Source organism: Gossypium arboreum, chromosome 2 (assembly GCF_025698485.1).
Source record: "Gossypium arboreum isolate Shixiya-1 chromosome 2, ASM2569848v2, whole genome shotgun sequence".
Taxonomy (NCBI): domain Eukaryota; kingdom Viridiplantae; phylum Streptophyta; class Magnoliopsida; order Malvales; family Malvaceae; genus Gossypium; species Gossypium arboreum.
The window spans coordinates 85791076-85805886 of NC_069071.1; the positions used below are offsets into that span (position 1 = coordinate 85791076).

General features: G+C 35.5%; 1 non-coding gene across 1 annotated transcript; it reads left to right on the top strand.

Moving 5' to 3' along the window:
• Window positions 1-8575: 8575 nt before the first annotated feature.
• LOC128289669 (small nucleolar RNA R71) lies at window positions 8576-8682 on the top strand. Its single transcript, XR_008279314.1, has one exon. It is a non-coding gene; the product is annotated as a small nucleolar RNA R71 (small nucleolar RNA).
• Window positions 8683-14811: the final 6129 nt, after the last annotated feature.

The window sequence follows — 14811 nt, forward strand, 5'->3', positions numbered from 1 at the left end:
TGTAGACAAGAGAGCTACGAGACAAATCGGCTAGGTCGCATGAGTGGTACTAAGTGTTCACCATGTGTACAAGAGAGCCGAACTAAACGAAGTATGATGGTGGGGCTGTGTGCTGAAACCATTAAATATCGAGGATTGATCCGAATTGTTCAACGGGATGGTTTTGTGGTGATATTGTGGTTTGGACCTACACTTATGGTGAATGAAATGTGGTGAAAATGATTTGTGGTATATACATATATAAGACAAAATGAGGTTAGCATAAAGAATTTGTGAAAGAGTGAAATTAGCATTAAAACTGTTTTTAGATGGTAGCAGTGACGTGATTTTGAAAAATCACCAAAAATAGGAGGAATATAATTAAAGGTTGAATGAAATGTGAAATTAAAGTTTAATGAGTCTACTTTCATATAAAAGAAACAGAGCAAGCAAAGGAATTCTATATTTTGAGATATTTACAATTGTATGTGACTCGCTCAGGATGAATACGTGATCCCCTGTTCCAACTTTGAAAAATCATTAAAAATTGTACAAAGAAAATTAAGAAATATAGTTTACATGCCTAAATTCCTTATTGAGACTAGTTTTAAATGAAACAGACATCAGGGTTGTTTGAATTGTGTACTGAGAGAAATTCAATTCGTAGTGAACAGAGGTCAGATCAGTCGAGCTGTGTAACAGGGAAACTTTAACTAATAAACTGTACTAATCGGCTGAACCAAAAATTATATAAAAAAATTATCAAAAATATTTATGAGTCTAGATTCAGGGAAATTTTACGGATTTGAATTTCGAGTTTTGTAACTCGAGTTATGATTTATTTAGTGAATATGACGCAGCAGAGACAGCTTAATCAAAGTGGAATGAATAGTGAAGTTAAAGTAGATATACTTGAATTGTTGTGTAAACATATTAGATTTTTTTAATTAGTATTTACATACTTACTTACTAAGCTATAAGCTTACTTTGTTTCTCTCTTTTGTCTTATAGTGTTCTTCGCTTGCTCAGAGTTAAGGATCGTGAAGATCTACCCGCACTATCATACTTTAGGTATTTGAACTAAACGTTTTGAATTATGGTATGTATAGTAGGCTTAATTATTTTGTTACGTGTCATATTTGTCTAGGTTTAAAATATTAGTAACGAAGACTCGACCACTACTTTGTACAAGCCATTAAAGTTGGCTAATATTGTTCAAGACATATGTTATACGATGCACTATCAAATTGGATGACATATTTATATCTCGGTTATGTTTAATGGTATGTGTTATGTTCTGGTAATACCTTGTATCCTGTTCCGGCGACGATAACGGGTAAGGGGTGTTACATTTAGTGGTATCAGAGCCATGGTTTAGTCGGTTCTCGGACTAATAAAGTGTGTGTAAAAGTCTAGCTATACATGCCATAAAAATATTGCGATAGTGTGGTGACTCTTGATTATTCTAAACTGTGTTTTGTTTTAATATAGTAATGGATCCTGAAGGAACTGCGGTTGATGATGCTGCTAGTAATGCGCCGGCTCCCGCACAAGGGACCGCGCCTGTGGAAAGTAGACCTGAGACATTGAGACAAGGAGATGAGGCTCGGGATGCCTTTCTCCAAATGATGAACAATTGGTATACTGAATTTATTCGAGGAAATCCAAATGCTCAACCTCTTCCACCCCCTCCTATACCTCAGACGATTCCTGTAGCTGCTCAAGGTATAGATTTGGTAAGAATGAACAAGCCTCCGGTTGACAAGATTCGAAAACAAGGGGCCGAAGAGTTTAGAGCAAAGGTTGATGATGATCCCGAGAAAGCGGAATTCGCTTGAAAATTCTACCGTGTATTTGATGAGCTCTCATGTACACTCGAGGAATGCTTAAAGTGTGTCAGATCACTTTTGAGAGATTCGCTTACCACCGGTGGAAGACTTTGGTTGCAGTGGTGCTAAAAGAAAAAGTTACTTGGGATTTCTTCCAGAAGAATTTAGAAAGAAATACATAAGTCACGATTTATTGATAAAAAACGGAAGGAGTTCTTTGAATTGAAGCAGGGAAAATGTCTGTAGAAAGAGTATGAACGCGAATTTGTAAGACTCAGCAAGTATGCCCAGAATGTGTGTCCACCGAGGCCATTATGTGTAGAAGATTTGAAGATGGGCTGAATGAAGACATTAAAGTGCTCTGAGGAATTTTGGAGTTGAAAGAATTTGTAGTATTGGTTGATCGAGCTCTTAAAGTCAAGAATTGAACAAAGAAAGAAGAAAAGTCGCTATTGAGGCTCGAGATGTCGAAAAAGACAGATAAGCAAGCCATTTCAATCTCAACCAAAGAGGTCCAAAGAGACAAACCCTCGAATGACAGTTTCAATTGGGGATTCACACAGAGATCGTGGTAGAGCATATTCGGGTCTAAAGCTCAAGCTACTTGGTGGCAAGTGTGGGAAATGTGCGACCTAGAAAGCCCGAGTGTCGACAATGTGGCGAGCAACATTATGGTGAGTGTTGGGGACCTGAGCGAGCTTGTTTCAAAGCGGTTCTCATGAGCATTTTATTAGAGATTGTCCGGAGAAAGTTAAAGAAGAAAGATTTCAGAGTGCTAGATGTAATACCACCGCTAGTAGAGGTAGACCACCGAGAAATACTGGAGGTGGGACTAGTAGTAAAACTGTGATGAAAGATTTAACGGCAAGATCAGAAGCTAGAGCACCTGCTAGAGCTTATACTATACGTGCCCGAGAAGATGCATCATCTCCCGATGTCATTACTGGTACATTTTCTCTCTATGATACTATTGTTATTGCATTGATTGATCCCGGGTCCACTCATTCCTATATTTGCATGAATTTAGTATCCAATAAAAAGTTGCCTGTTGAATTTACTGAGTTTACGATTAAAGTGTCGAACCCCTTAGGCCAATATGTGCTAGTTGACAAGGTTTGCAAGAATTGCCCATTAATGATTCAAGGTCATTGTTTTCCGGCTAACTTGATGCTGTTACCATTTGGTGAGTTTGACGTTATCTTGGGAATGGACTGGTTAACATTGTATGATGCTAAGGTAGATTGTAAACAAAAGACACTAGAGTTGAAATGTGAAAATGGAGAAATTCGTGGGTTGAAACAAATGAATCAAATAAATTGCCTATGGTGATTTCGCACATGTCCGCACGTAAATACATGAGAAAGGGTGTGAAGCTTATCCGGCTTATGTAATGAATATTGAGTTGCCTCAACTGAAATTTGAATCAGATCGATAGTCCGTGAGTTTCGGATGTATTTCCGAGGAATTGCCTAGGTTGCCTCCGAACAGAGAGATAGATTTTGCCATTGATTTGTTGCCGGCATCGCACCGATCTCGATTGCTCCATATAGAATGGCTCGAATGAATTAAAAGAATTGAAGGCTCGATTGCGTGGAGTTAATGACACAAGGGATTTGTGAGACCGAGTTTCTCTCCCTGGGTGCTCCTGTATTATTCAGAAGAAGAAGGATGGTTCAATGAGACTTTGCATTGATTACCGTCACTTAATAAGGTGACTATAAAGAACAAGTACCCATTCTCGAGGATTGATGATTTATTCGATCGTTAAAGGGGCCACAAGTGTTTTCAAATATTGATTTGAGGTCCGGTTACTACCAAATTGAGAGTTAAGGAGTCGATGCCGAAAACCGCCTTTAGGACAAGGTATGGACATTATGAGTTTCTTGTGATGCCTTTCGCTTAACAAATGCTCCAGCTATATTTATGGACTTAATGAATCGGATCTTCCGCCATATTTGGATAAGTTTGTAGTAGTGTTTATAGATGACATTTTAATTTATTCTCGAGATGAGTCTCGAACATGCCGAACACTTGAGAACTATATTGCAGATCTTGAGAGAAAAGAAACTGTTTGCCAAGTTTAGTAAAAGTGAGTTCGCTTCGTGAAGTCGATTTTTGGGGCATATAGTCTCGTGTGATGGTATTCGGTGGATCCAAGCAAGATTTCTGCGATTGTTGATTGAAACCGCCAAGAATGTATCCGAGGTTAGAAGCTTCTTAGGCTTAGCCGGTATTATAGACGTTTTGTTGAAGGATTTTCGATGATTGCCTCTCCTATGACTAAGTTGTTGCAAAAGAATGTTAAGTTTGAATGGACTGATAAATGTCAACAAAGTTTTGAAAAGTTGAAAGCACGATTGATGAAGCACCAATTTTAGTACAAGCCCGAGTCGGAAAGGAGTTCGTAATTTATAGTGATGCATCATTGATGTGCCTTGGATGTGTGTTGATGCAAGAGGGTAAAGTGGTAGCTTATGCTTCGAGACGCTTAAAACCGCATAAGAAGAACTATCCTACACATGATTTGAACCGCCGCTATTGTTTTTGCCTTGAAGATTTGGCGACATTATTTGTACGGTGAAAATGCCGAATTTTTATTAATCACAAAAGTTTGAAGTACTTGATGAATCAAAAGGATCGAATCTGCGACATCAAGATGGCTTGAATTATTAAAGGATTATGATCTAGTGATTGATTATCATCCGGAAAAGCAAATGAAGTTGTTGACGCCTTGAGCGTAAAATTTCTTTTTACTTTGAGAGCCATGAACACGGGTTAGCATTGTCTCGATGATGGGTCAATCTTAGCAGAGATGAGAGCTAAACCGTTATTTCTCCAGCTTGATTTGTGATGCTCAAAAGAATGATAGTGAGTTGCGGATCAAGAGAACTCAATGCGAATCAAAGTTACGACTCGATTTTCGAGTTGGACCAGATGACTGCTTGATGTTTCGAGACAGATATGTGTGCCAAAAACGATAAATTGATTTAGAAAATATTACATGAGGCGCACAATGGTCTGTTTATCGTTCATCCCGGTAGCACAAAATGTATAATGATTTAAAGAAGTCAGATTGGTGGCGGTATGAAAAAGGACATTTCAATTTGTAACCAAGTGTTTGATCCATCAACAAGTAAAAGCTGAACATCAAGTGCCTTCGAGGATTACTTCAACCAAGAATGGTGCCCGAGTGGAAATGGGACAAGATTACCATGGATTTTGTAACCGGTTTGCCTTTAACTCCTAAAAAGAAGGATGCTGTTTGGGTAGTGGTTGATAGATTAACAAAGTCAGCCCACTTTATACCAAGACGCACCGATTACTCACTTGATAAATTAGCCAATTATATATTGCTGAAATTGTGAAGTTGCACGAGTACCTATGTCTATAATATCGATAGAGATCCAAGATTTACCTCGAGATTTTGGAAAAGTTACAAGAAGCTTTGGGTACAAAATTGAACTTTAGTACCGCATTTCATCCACAAACAGATGGTCAAACGGAAAGAGTAATCCAGGTACTCGAAGATATGCTTAGATGCTGTGTTTTAGAATTTGGAGGTAGTTGGGAGAAATATCTATCTTTGATTGAGTTTGCCTACAATAACAGTTATCAATCAAGTATACAAATGGCACCATACGAAGCCTTGTATGGTCGTAAGTGTCGGACTCCTTTATATTGGACCGAGCTTAGTGAGAAACAGATTCATGGAGTTGATCTAGTTAAAGAAACCGAAAAGAAAATAAAAGTAATTCGGGATTGCTTGAAAGCTGCTTCAGATCGACAAAAGTCATATGCAGATTTAAAAAGAAAAGAGATTGAATTTCAGGTGGGTGATAAAGTGTTCTTGAAGGTGTCACCATGGAAAAGATTCTAGATTTAGTCGAAAAGGCAAGTTGAGTCCACGCTTTTATTGGCCCGTCTGAGATTATCGAGAGAATTGGACCATGGCATATCGGTTGGCCTTACCGCAGAGTTAGAAAGAATTCATAACGTGTTTCATGTATCAATGTTGCGACGTTATCGCTCGATCCTTCACATGTGATTTCCCAATGAAATTGAGATTCGATCGGATATGACCTATGAGGAGGAACCAATAAAGATTTTGGCTCGAGAGGTTAAACAGTTAAGAAATAAAAGTATAGCTTTAGTGAAAGTATTGTGGCACGTACATGGGATAGAAGAGGCTACGTGGGAACCTGAGGAAGCTATGAGGAAACAGTACCCAAACCTCTTTACCGGTAAGATTTTTGGGGACGAAAATCTCAAAAGGGGGGGAGAATTGTGACAACCCGAATTAGGGCCTAATCGGAATAGTGGTTTCGTGACCACAAATCCGAGATAGAAATAATTGTTTTATAATTATTTTGGGGTTTATGATATGATTGCATGATTGTGTGAAAATTTCGTGATGAAATTCTATACCTAAAGTGCTTAAATTGAAAGTAGGGACTAAATCGAATAAGTTGCAAAATTTGCATCCCGGAAGTTTTTAGTATGAAATTGTTTTGGAATATTAATTAGGAGGTCTTAAATAGCAATTTGACCAATTTTAAGTTCATGGACAAAATTTGGACATGGAAGGAATTTTTGAAAGTTTAGTAAGGAGGGGCATTTTGGTCATTTGGATATTAAATGAAATAAAATGGGAAAAATAACACAAAATTGATCATCATCCTCCTTAGTTGCTGCCGAATTCTCCCTCTCTCCATAGCTAGGGTTTCTTCAATTTTCAAGCTCCATAATCAAGAAAGACGCGGAATTGATCTTGAACGGGGGAAGGAAAAAGTTTTGGACTAAATTGCAAAATTTCCACATTTTGCACCAAGGTAAGTTTGTATGTAAATATTACAATAATTTCATGTACATTCTTATATTTCAGCCTATTATATAAATACACTAGCTGATGTTAAAATATAAATCGACTATTGGAAGAATGGAAATAAATATAGAGAGAGATCCGGCTGAACATTCGGAGAGATCGAATGAAATAGAGGAGCGTAGCTAGGTCACATGTATGATGCTGAGTGCACATCATGTGTACAAGAAAGCTACGAGACACCATGTAGTAGCTAGGTCACATGTGTGATACGGATGTATCCCATGTAGACAAGAGAGCTACGTGAAAGATAAATGTAGCTGGGTCGCATGCGTGATTCCAAGTGACGGACACCATGTAGACAAGAGAGCTACGAGACAAATCGGCTAGGTCGCATGAGTGGTACTAAGTGTTCACCATGTGTACAAGAGAGCCGAACTAAACGAAGTATGATGGTGGTTGTGTAGTGAAACCATTAAATATCGAGGATTGATCCGAATTGTTCAACGGGATGGTTTTGTGGTGATATTGTGGTTTGGACCTACACTTATGGTGAATGAAATGTGGTGAAAATGATTTGTGGTATATACATATATAAGACAAAATGAGGTTAGCATAAAGAATTTGTGAAAGAGTGAAATTAGCATTAAAACTGTTTTTAGATGGTAGCAGTGACGTGATTTTGAAAAATCACCAAAAATAGGAGGAATATAATTAGAGGTTGAATGAGATGTGAAATTAAAGTTTAATGAGTCTACTTTCATATAAAAGAAACAGAGCAAGCAAAGGAATTCTATATTTTTAGATATTTACAATTGTATGTGACTCGCTCAGGATGAATACGTGATCCCCTGTTCCAACTTTGAAAAATCATTAAAAATTGTACAAAGAAAATTAAGAAATATAGTTTACATGCCTAAATTCCTTATTGAGACTAGTTTTAAATGAAACAGACATCAGGGTTGTTTGAATTGTGTACTGAGAGAAATTCAATTCGTAGTGAACAGAGGTCAGATCAGTCGAGCTGTGTAACAGGGGAAACTTTAACTAATAAACTGTACTAATCGGCTGAACCAAAAATTATAGAAAAAAATTATCAAAAATATTTATGAGTCTAGATTCAGGGAAATTTTATGGATTTGAATTTCGAGTTTTTTAACTCGAGTTATGATGTATTTAGTGAATATGACGCAGCAGAGACAGCTTAATCAAAGTGGAATGAATAGTGAAGTTAAAGTAGATATACTTGAATTGTTGTGTAAACATGTTAGATTTTTTTTAATTAGTATTTACATACTTACTTACTAAGCTATAAGCTTACTTTGTTTCTCTCTTTTGTCTTATAGTGTTCTTCGCTTGCTCAGAGTTAAGGATCGTGAAGATCTACCCGCACTATCATACTTTAGGGTATTTGAACTAAACGTTTTGAATTATGGCATGTATAGTAGGCTTAATTATTTTGTTACGTGTCATATTTGTCTAGGTTTAAAATATTAGTTACAGATTTCGACCAGCTACTTTGTACAAGCCATTAAAGTTGGCTAATATTGTTCAAGACATATGTTATATGATGCACTATCAAATTGGATGACATATTTATATCTCGGTTATGTTTAATGGTATGTGTTATGTTCTGGTAATACCTTGTATCCTGTTCCGGCGACGGTAACGGGTAAGGGGTGTTACAGTTTTAGTCATATTTGTTAAAAATGATACCTGAGCTGTTAAAGATATAATCGCATCAAGTTCCATTGCTCCAACAACTCTTCTACTAGTACCAACTCTGATAGTGGGGTACTGATAATCATTATTTGCTATTCTTTCCAAAATTTCATATGCTTCATTGTAGGATTTGTCAAGCAATGTCCCATTAGCAGATGCATTCACCACCGTTCACGTATGAGTATTTAATCTATTATAGAACATTTCCATCTCTGTCCAATGCTGAAAAACATGTATCGGGCATTTTCTAATTAGTTCTTTGAAACGCTTCCATGCTTCATATAATGTTTCATCTTCTTATTACCTAAACGATGTAATGTCTTTCCTAAACTTGACATTTATGTTGGGAGGATTGTACCTAAGTAGAAATCTCTGACACAGTTTATTTCAAGATGCCACTATATATGATGGTAACATATTGAACCATGATCTGGCAGGATTTCACAATGAATAAGGGAATAATTTTAATCTAAGGGCATCTTCAGAGACACCCTATAGCCTGGATGAGTCAAAAACTTCAAGAAAAAGTCTCAATTGCAATCTTGGATCTTCAGTAGGTAAACCAGTAAACTGCCTTACCATTTGCAGCATGTGAAACATTACTAGTTTTAATTTAAAGTGTTGAGCTTGAATATGTAGCCTAACAGTTTCTGGATTTAGATTATCTAAGATAGACACTATATGTTCTTTGATGGGTTTGTCTCTATCATCTATGATTCAAGTAATATCAGCATTCCTTTCATTCTGAAGTACTTGATCTTCTTTGATTGGATCATTTCTAATTCTCTCCGTTTCTCTTAACTCTTTTCTTCTTAGCTTTAATGTCCTTTCAATTTCAGAATCAAAACAATGTTTAGTATCCTCTTGAATACTTCTTCTCAAGCACTAATACAAACTTGAAAAATAAAATAAAATTTAACTACTTTAACAAAAATAACATGAATAATAGAAAATCAAGTTTTCACCAATGTTACCGATCCCCGACAACGGCACCAAAAATAACTAATGCAATTGTGCAAGTATACACGTCATTCAAGTAATAAAGTGATAAGTAAGTATCATCTCTACGGGGATTGAAAACTGATAAGAAATTGAGTACCTTATTATGATCCTGTTAACTATACCAAAATATCATGGATTAATCTCAGAGTGAATAAGAAGTTTGAATAATGAATTATTGAAATTAAATGATAACAAACAAAGAATTGATATGGAAAATAAAATGATGTGGTAAATCAGAAAGAATACCAAGAGTATTTTTGTTGTTGAACGAATAGGGTTGGAATTATTCAAGTAAAATGTTCATATCAAAATAATGTTGTGGCAAAATATTGTCTACCTACTGCTTAGAGATTTGCTACTATGACCTGTCTATTTCGATAGCTACATCTTAAGCTAAAAATCTAAGTTCATGTACGTCTACAGAACTTGGGATTGATAACTCAATGAACATTCCTCTCTATACAACTCGCAACATCTATGTCTAGAGTGCTACAAATATTTTGTCGAGTATTCACTTGTATAAAAAAATTCAAGATCTAGTATACTTAATATTTTCATAATTAAATACACCTAAGAACACAAATTACATCCAACTATGTCTAGAGCTTGCATGATGCATTTAAAGTATTTTAAATCAAATGAAACAGCTATATAGAAAATCTCAAATCATAGGCACTAAAGATGATAAAACTTTCACCCAAAAAACTCCAACCTGGAAATGATTTAGTTCAGGAGTGGAAAAGTAAACATCAAAATAAAATCATTCATCAACATTTGTCAAAAAATTTTTGAAACACAGAAATGTCAATCTAGAAAATAGAGGCAGAACTGCAGGCATCCTTGCCACACTCCTATAAGACCCTTTACCCATATTCGACGCCGGAACAGGGTACGAGGCATTACCAGACTTAAACACAAGCAAACATTCAAAACCGGGACATGAATTTCCACTCAAATTTAAAACTTTTCATAAACATTCATCTAGTCCCTGAAATAAGCCTACAAGGCTCAAAACATACATCGAGGTGGTTCGGGACTAAATTGAGAACTTTAGAAACTTTTAGGGAACTTAGAAAATTTTTCATGCAAAAGGGGTCACACGCCTATGACACGTCCGTGCTTCATGCTGTTTTCAAAATAAGGAGCATTCTGTTTATGATGTCAGCATCAAATTTAGATCACACAGCCAAGTCACACACCCGTGTGCTAGGCTGTGTAGCACACATGGCCAAGAACATGCCCGTGTCTCTGCCCGTGTGCTCAATTTTAAACATTTTGTTTTTGCCTAAATTAAGGTGTAAGGGACACATAGCCAGATAACACTTCCATGGGATTGACCGTATGTCACACACGGCCTAGACACACGCCCGTATGTCTACTCGTATGGACAAATACAAGGCTATTTTCCAAGCCATTTTGCCACCTTCACTTGCACACATTCACACAACATTACATGGCACAATTCATGGCATATAAATGCCTTCAAAACCTCTACCATCAAGCAGTAGCATATCATTTTCATACCATCATCTATCATACATTATAACATCATACCTTACTAATTCATATCATGCTAAATTCAGTCCCAAAGGGCATTAACATATGAATAAACTCATATCCATTATATATCAAGCAAATATAAACCACATCACAAAACATTGACATATGCACATGCATAATTATATGAGCTTACAGCCAATTAGCCAATATAGGCCAATTTGCATGGCTACAAATTACATCAAACCTTTAACCATTACAAGTCAATACCATAGGCTAAATCATAATGGCACATACACAAAGTGGCTTAGTCCTTATACATGCCATAAACTTAAGAGGTTTGTAGTTACTTTTACCCACGATAGTAGCTTGATAGTGTGATAGCATCTCCGACAATCTCCAACCCAAGCTAGCTAAACTAACCTATAAAAGATGCAAAAGGAAGGGGAGTAAGCTTCATAGCTTAGTAAGTTCGCATGAAAATAGTGAATGATTCATGCTAATTATATACCATGATTGATAATATAAGCACAAGTTCATATAAATTAACTATAAATCTCAAGGATTGTAAGATACCCAATTCACATGTTTATTCTTTTTTATTTATCAACATAATTTAACATAATTTTACTTTAGCCTAGCAACCAAAATTTCTTCATTGTAACACGTTTCTTACTTAGCAAATCATTTCAAACATCATAGTAAAAGTACACATTACTTATGTGTCTTCATGTTTTCATGCATATGGCTTAACACATTTCAAATTGTCTAAACTCTTTCTCCTCCGTACTTCCTTAACCATTTTAATAGGCAATTATGTCCATATTTCCTTTTTCTCATAATTGATAAATCACAATTCAAATGAAAAACATTTACTATCTCACCAATCGATTTGGCCCCAAAGCCTTACACATGTTCATCAACCGAATCTACAATAAGTTTACCCATCATAAACATAAACACTAAATCAAAAGATTTCATAAATATTTTTAATAGACACTGATATCAATCTTTCCTTCATTTCATATTCTTTGAGTCACAATCAAAGAAAATAAATCATTTCATATCTCAATTCGATTTGGCCTAAAAACCCTTTTTCATAGTATCAATCAACCTTACCATGTATATATTCATCATACACATGAATCAATAGTCACATGGTTATCTTAAAGTCACTTTCATAGTGATCATGAATTCATAATATCAAGAAGTTAATGCTTATAAACTTTATGTACATAACTGTACGAACTTGTAACATAACCATTTACTTTCTCATCTTTTGTATAATCTTTGAATTACCCATTGAACCACTTGGAATACTAAAGGATACTCGAGAATTCTCATACACATAGTAAGATGCCAATGCCATATCCCAGATATGGTCTTACATGGATCACATATCGATGCCAATGCCATGTCCCAGACATGGTCTTACATGGGATCACATATCGATGCCAATGCAATGTCCCAGACATGGTATTACATGAGATCACATATCAATGTCAATGCCATGTCCCAGACATGGTCTTACATAGGACCACACATAACTCTAATATCATGACATTTGTATCCTATCTATTTCTAAGGTTCAACTGGGAATTTTACCACATCAAATCTTCATTGAGCGTATTCATAAATATAATTAGACAATTCATGCAATATCAAATATTAAATACATAATAATGTAACGTTGCATTACTTACACATGAACTTACCTTCATACCAAAAATGGTGAAAATGACTTACTGTCAAATACCCATTTTCCCTCGTTATAGGCCCGAATCTTGTTTTTCTTAATCTATAATATCAAATTTAGCTCACTTATTAGTCACATTATTGATTGTGACCCAAAAATCATATTATGAAAAAATTACATTTTTCCCCTAAACTTTGTCTTATTTACACTTTTGCCCCTACGCTCGTAAAATGAAATTTATTCAATTTCTTTAACATACAAGCCTAGCCAAATCATTTTCATAACTATAGCAGCCCACGCTTTCCATTAAAACACACTTTTACTACATATTTTATAACTTTTACAAATAGGTCATTTTAAGCATTTTCACCAAAATCACTTAGTAAAAGTTGTTTCTCTAACCATAAACATGTATTTTCTACCATTAAACATCAAAATACACACATATGCATCATGGGTCAAAACCCTAGACTTTAACCATATCTCAAATTAGTGGTAGAAATAGATAGATCTTGTTATGAGGATTTCAAAAACGTAAAAATCATTAAAAACGGGGCTAGAACGGACTTACAATCGATCTTGGAAGTTTGAAAAGCCCTATCCATAGTTTATCCATGCAAGTTTAGGCCAAGGGGTTGAAGATGGACAAAATTTGGCTTTTAATTTTGTTTTTAATTCATTTTAATAACTAAATGACCAAAATGCCGTTAATGAAAAACTTTGGAAACATGCCTAACCATGTCCATTTTTGTTCAAAAACTTAAAAAATAGTCTAATTACCATATAAGGACATCCAATTTAAAATTTCATAACAATTGGACACCTCTAACATGTAGAACTCAACCTTTGCACTTTTTACAATTTAGTCCTTTTGACTAAATTGAGTGCCCAAAAGTTAAAATTTTCAAACAAAATTTTCATAAAATCATTCTGTGAAACTGTAGACCATAAAAATATAATAAAAATAAAATTTCACTTGTCAAATTTGTGGTCCCAAAACCACTGTTCTAACTAGGCCCAAAATCGGGCTGTTACAACTCCAGCTTCTCTATTATCTTCAGATTGCTCATGAATCTAGGATAGATTTCTCTTCCCCTTCCTCAAATTTGTGTTCTACTCTATTCTAAGTTGCTACCCTTTCTTTCTTCGAAATTTCTCCAATAGAGTTCTTCTTTTCGCAAAGAGAAAATGTTGTCACTAGTCACTTTCTCACACTAACTCCCCTTCTTTCTTTTTCTTTTTCTCTTTCCTTCTTTTATTGGGTGGATCTGTCCCCTCTCAGCACACATTTGATTCTTCTCATTTTTCAGGATGGCTTTTCTGGTACACATCCAACTGGCTGAGTGTGACATGGATAAAATGCTAAGTCATCTTCCTGGAATTGTCATGGTAATTTTGTTGACCATCAATCTCACCATTTGCCACGTAATGTTTCAATCCCCTTATTTTCCTTCTGCATCCTCTTCATCCTCTTCTTCTACCTGCAATTTTGTCCAACCACAACCACAACTTTTCCTTCCCCAAGTAATAAAAGTAATAAATGATGTCAATTATAGCACAATCCAAGCTTTGTTATGCAATGTTCTAAATTTATCCTAAAAATGCAAATTTGTTTACTTAATTACAAATAATTAATTCCATCTAGAAACCTAAAATATAACTCTTGTCAAGAGTTATCACATGTCGAGTGCCCACTCTGAATTTACTAAGCAGGTGAAACAATGGAATAAAGAGGTGTATGGGCACATAATTACCCTTAAGAAGAAATTGACTCAGAAGCTTAAGAATATTGAGACAGCACTTAACAGTGTAAACTCAGAATATCTTAGTCAGGTTGAGATGGAAGTGCGTGAGGAACTAAAAAATGTGTTGCATCATAAAGAAATCTTATTGTGTCAAAAAGCTCGTTGTGATTGGTTGGTGTTAGGGGACAAAATACCAAGCTTTTTCACACGTGCACTTTGAGAAGAAGAAAACAAAATAGAATAACTGCCTTGAAAAATACTATGGATGAGTGGTTTTTGGACGAAGATCAATTGAAGATGGAAGCAGTTAGGTTCCTTTTGAATATTTATGGTGAAAATCCTGGCCTTATGAAAAGAGTACCTCCTAATGCATTTCCATGTCTCAATGACACTGACATTACTTTTTTGAATAATCCAATCGATGATAAGGAAATAAAAAAGGTACTTTTTGATATGGCTCCCTTAAAAGTTCCCAGAAGTGACAATTATCATGCTTTATTTTATCAAAGTCAGTAGGAACAT